At 41.4% G+C, this 5,643-nt stretch overlaps 1 long non-coding RNA gene across 1 annotated transcript; it reads right to left on the reverse strand.

Moving 5' to 3' along the window:
- Window positions 1-5,046: 5,046 nt before the first annotated feature.
- LOC141844600 (uncharacterized) lies at window positions 5,047-5,636 on the reverse strand. The gene is made up of 2 exons (XR_012603147.1): window positions 5,494-5,636; window positions 5,047-5,403 (listed from the first exon to the last, which is right to left on the reverse strand). It is a non-coding gene; the product is annotated as an uncharacterized LOC141844600 (long non-coding RNA).
- Window positions 5,637-5,643: the final 7 nt, after the last annotated feature.

A 5,643-nucleotide genomic window follows, 5' to 3' on the forward strand; every position in this document is an offset into this window, starting at 1 on the left:
TAATTCTGACATCGCGATAGCATCTCGGGAGCTTCGATCGCGTGTAAAGTCACCGTAGAATGATCGTGAATTGGTGCTATAGGTTCCTCCATGCAGCTGTTGGTGTAGAAAGTACCAGATGATCGAACCTAAGTTTTGATAATGACAAAGAGTTCAAGTTAAGTTTGAAAAGTGGACTAATGAGCTAAATTGAGTATGCTAGTAGCATAGGAAAATCTTAGTTGTGGCTAGGCAAAAGAAGTCATGATCTGGAGGATTGGGCAAGGAAGACTTGGTTTGGAGGATTGGACAAAGAAGACCACATTTGGAGGATTGGGTAAGAAAGTCCTAGTCTGAAGGACAGGGCAGAAAGTCTTAGCAAATCAGAGCACTAGGCAGAAAGTCTAGGTGGATTTGGAGGATCAGACATCTAGTAGTGGAAGACTTGAGAGCTGAGGATCAAGGCTGAGCAAAAGTCCAACGGGTCTGGAGGATCGGGATGACAAAAAGTAAATGTTAGTCCGGATGGAATTAAAATATCTCCACAATGACATGATATTGTCCACTTTGGGCCTAAGCCCTCATGGCTTTGTTCTTGGGCTCTCCCCAAAAGGCCTCATCCCAATGGAGATATCTTCCATCCTTTTAAACCCATGATCTTTTCCATGTGTTTTAGATGTGGGACTATGTTTGCACCTTTGCAACCCAACAATCCCCCCCTCAAACAAAGGACCATAAGCCCCCCTCAAACGGAAAACCTCCGTTTGATGTCTGAATCCTCGACCCACCAGGACTTCCTGCCCCTCGGTCCACCCTGACCTACTAGGACTTCCTGCCTAGTCGCAACCAGGACTTCCTGCCTCTCGGTCCACCCTGATCTACTATGACTTCCTGCCCAGCCGCAACTAGGAATTCCTGCCCCTCGGTCTGCCCAGCCGCAACTAGGACTTCCTGCCCAGCCGCAACTAGGACTTCCTGCCCCTCGGTCCACCCGACCTACTAGGACTTCCTGTCCTGTGTCTGGTCCTCTTGATTCAGACACGGGATCACCTACTTTCTTTGTTTAAGGTTCAACACACATGGTTAGATCCGGATCATGGCTCATCCGGCGGTTAGTCCGGTGAAGAGCGACCTCGCTCTGATACCAATTGTTAGTCCGGATAGAATTAAAATATCTCCACAATGGCATGATATTGTCCACTTTGGGCCTAAGCCCTCATGACTTTGTTCTTGGGTTCTCCCCAAAAGGCCTCATCCCAATGGAGATATCTTCCATCCTTTTAAACCAATGATCTTTTCCATGTGTTTTAGATGTGGGACTATGTTTGCACCTTTGCAACCCAACAGTATATTCTCCTCAGTGAAGTGAGTGAGGACACGCTCCCGATAAGGAAAACAATAGGCATCGGTCTGACCTAGGATTTCACTGGAAATCTAAAGTCAAGATCAAACAGTTTGCAAAACTATTTTCCTTCCTGTTATTTTATTTCTGGACTAACTTGTAATGTAGAAAAAGAGGGGCTGAAACTTTATGTTTTAGGCATCCTTATCTGGATCTAGCGATCGAATGGTCCAGGTGCTCAAAAGGGATCTAGGTGACTGGACGTCAGCCAAACGGGCTCGCGAGGCGGATGAGCTGGTAGAGTCCAAGTGGTCAGGACAACTCAGCCTCTAGCCGCTCGAAAGGTTCTAGGCGCCCAGATCTAGATAAGGCGTTGCAAAGTCAAAGTTGATCCGACAACTTTCACATCAGCATCCAAGCGCCCGAAAGAGATACAAGCGCTCAGAAGATGCCGAGTTAGCGTCGAAAGTGAATCGACGGGTTAACGTGGAGGCGCCCGAATTAGGCCTTGATTCAGACACGGGATCACCTACTTCCTTTGTTTAAGGTTCAACACACATGGTTAGATCCGGATCATGGCTCATCCGACGGTTAGTCCGGTGAAGAACGACCTCGCTCTGATACCAATTGTTAGTCCGGATGGAATTAAAATATCTCCACAATGGCATGATATTGTCCACTTTGAGCCTAAGCCCTCATGACTTAATTTGTTCTTGGGCTCTCCCCAAAAGGCCTCATCCCAATGGAGATATTTTCCATCCTTTTAAACTCATGATCTTTTTCATGTGTTTTAGATGTGGGACTATGTTTGCACCTTTGCAATCAAACAGTAAATTCTCCTCAGTGAAGTGAGTGAGGACACGCTCCCGATAAGAGAAACAATAGGCATCGGTCTAACCTAGGACTTCACTGGAAATCTAAAGTCAAGATCAAACAGTTTGCAAAACTATTTTCCTTCCTATTATTTTATTTCTGGACTAACTTGTAATGTAGAAAAAGAGGGGCTGAAACTTTATGTTTTAGGCATCCTTATCTGGATCTAGCGATCGAATGGTCCAGGTGCCCGAAAGGGATCTAGGCGACTGGACGTCAGCCAAACGGGCTCGCGAGGCGGATGAGCTGGTAGAGTCCTAGTGGTCAGGACACCTCAGCCTCTAGCCGCTCGAAAGGTTCTAGGCGCCCAGATCTAGATAAGGCGTTGCAAAGTCAAAGTTGATCCGACAACTTTCACATCAGCATCCAGGCGCCCGAAAGAGATACAAGCGCTCAGAAGATGTCGAGTTAGCGTCGAAAGTGAATCGACGGGTTGACGTGGAGGTGCCCGAATTAGGCTTTATAAGAAGCTATCGAGGTGGAACCTTAAAATGAATTCTATACGCTTCTACCATCACCTCCTATGTGCAAACACTCGATCCAATATGCCATCGTAACGCCTTGGAGCTACACCGACAACTACAAGTCTAATACTCTCAGTCGGTAACTTCTTTATTACTTTTTGTACTTAAAAAATTAGGACGATATAAGTTTACCGATCCTAACATATTTTATAAAATGACAAACTCCTTCTCGTGAGAGGGGAGTTTTTATAGTGAATTGTCTGTCAGAAATAATCATGAATCATGGGCCTTAGAGTAGAAACCTGTGGTTGTGAACCAAGTCTTCTACTTGATTCACTTGACTAGGACTTCCTTGCCTAGCTATAACTAGGACTTTTTTATGCTCCTTGCACACTCAACTCAGCTTGTTAGCACACAACATAACTTTAACTTGAATCCTTTGCCAAAATATCTATTCGATTATCTGGTGCTCCCTGCACCAACAGTTATCAGTGCGACTAGAGCATTTAACTGACAGAATGTTATCTGAATTCAACTAGAGCATTCGACTAATTACTATCAGCCAACTGCAATAAGGTACTAGTCAATTATTGCTCGATGACTCATGCTATCTGATTCGACTCGCAGACTCGACTGTTGTGGGGCAGTTGACTGTCGATAATAATCAATTGACTATTATGCCCAATAATTGGCACATACAGAATGTCAATTGATTGATGGCATTACACAGTCGACTGTTGACAGTATCAATTGATTGATATCTGATACAATCGACTGATATCTGATTAGTTGTATTTTTAGTAGTTTTCCTGTATCTTTCTTTACATTTTCTACTTAGTCGAGCCGATACTATCGCTAAAGTGAGAACTATTGGGGAGGGTTGTAGTATTTATATAGATGGATGTATATCCATGCTGAAGATGATTGGCCCAAAGGATAGTTATTTTTGATGCCGGATATATGTTTAAGGAAGCTTACAAATTTAATTTGGCTTCTAAGTCATGTGTTTAGTATGCCGGCCCAAAAGAAGGGAACTATGTGGCAAATTAAAAGTATTATGAGTGATAGTTGAAAACATAAACTTGCTAAGGAAGATCATAAATAAAGTATCATGTGCATAATGCGTCGGTTTAAAGGAAGGCGAGTTATGTGACAAATAAAAGTGATTATGAATTGTTTGGAGAGTACCACTAATAAATTACATTTTAGTCCAAAGATTTAATATAATATTACACTAGGTATATCAATTAATGCCGATAAAGTTGCATGTTTTATTTGCTGTATTTTGTTATTGCACAACCATAAAGATACATGCTTTATTTGCTAAATTGAACTATGCTCTTTGCTTTTGTTTATTTAGCACTCTCAATATTTGTCAATATGAATAACACTTCCATTCTTACCGTTACAAACTATGGTCAATGGAAAGAACATATTATGGTATTATTATGTTGCATGGATCTACACTACAAGAAAAAAAGGATTTCCCGGCGGTTTTAAAATCGTTTAGCGGCGGTTTGGAACCGCCGCAAAATCATTTCCCGGCGGTTTGGTAAACCGCCGCTGATACCGGTGTCGTTAAACCATTTAGCGGCGGTTTTAGAGAACCGCTGGAATAACCGCCACTAAAGTAGATTTTTCGGCGGTTGTTTTTGCGGCGGTTCGAAATATTTTCCGGCGGTTTGTTTAGTAGCGGTTAGAAATAATTTTTCGGCGGTTGTTTTTGCGGCGGTTCGAGATAATTTCCCGGCGGTTCTTTTAACGACGGTTAGAAATGATTTCCCGGTGGTTTATTTTTTGCGGCGGTTCGAATTGATTTCCCGGCGGTTTGCTAAAACTGCCGCAAAAAGTTTTCCCGGCGGTTTGCTAAAACTGCCGCAAAATGGTTTCCCGGCAGTTTCAATATGTCGTCGGTTGATTTCCCGACAGCTTTGGAACCACCGGAAAACTATTTAAAAGCGTTATAAATTACGTTAACAACGGTTTAAAATTTTTACTGATTTGTTTCGATTGTCAAAGAAAAATAACAATAAACAACAACATCCAATAAAACATTCAAACTGTAAAAGTATTTTACAATTGTACTCAACATTTTAATTGAAAATGTTCTACTAGATTGCTTCCAAATAGCAATTAAGCTTTAACAGCCTGAGAGAGAAAATCGATAATTACACAAAATTTAGGTGTTTCATTTTAAAAGGTGCGTTCGCGCAACCTTCAAAGTTACATTTTGTCCTCTCAGTCACCTTGAAGCAACTCTCAGTCACCTCGCTTGCTTCATGCATGTGTTCATGTCGTTTAATATTCTTCTTCAGCTGTTTTGTTCCACAAATCACACAATCAACGTATAGAAGAGAAGTTTTGATATGTGCTTTAAGGCATTCTGCATTTGTGAATGTCTTCATACATCCAGGTTCATTGCAAACAACTTTCACATATTCCAATTTAACTGTAACAAAGACTTGGTTTAGCTCGCAATGATTAAACTAGAGTATAAGGGACTATAAGAACCACAAAAAAATACTGAACCAAGTAGAAAAATTGGCAAATATGAACCGCTAGAAAAAATAAAGCAGCATAATAAATAATAAGAATGCAGGGACTATAAGAACCACAAAAAAAAATACTAAACCAAGTAGAAAAATTGGCAAATATGAACTGTTGGAAAAAATAAAGTAATCTTTAGGATAAACCAAAAAGTTCCACAAATTCTTCCATCTTTGAGAGTTTAACGGCCACCTCTACCTGCAACACCAGCAGCGTCCAACTCATTATTTGCAAAAGTTCCACGAATGAATTAGGAAAAGGAAAAAGAAATTGCAGCAATTTACTCACAAGTGGTGCAAGTGCTTCCTGTGAATCTCTTCATGTTTTTGTTGAATCATTCTCGTACTACTCAATGTAGACTCGGACAGTAGCGCCCACAGAACCATCAGTGTAGACTCGGCAAAATAAAATGTCATTAGGTTTGCATTCAAGAAAACC

The sequence above is a fragment of the Curcuma longa genome, chromosome 13, assembly GCF_044706935.1.
Source record: "Curcuma longa cultivar G26 ecotype Majalengka, Jawa Barat chromosome 13, ITB_CL_G26_1.1, whole genome shotgun sequence".
NCBI classification, from domain to species: domain Eukaryota; kingdom Viridiplantae; phylum Streptophyta; class Magnoliopsida; order Zingiberales; family Zingiberaceae; genus Curcuma; species Curcuma longa.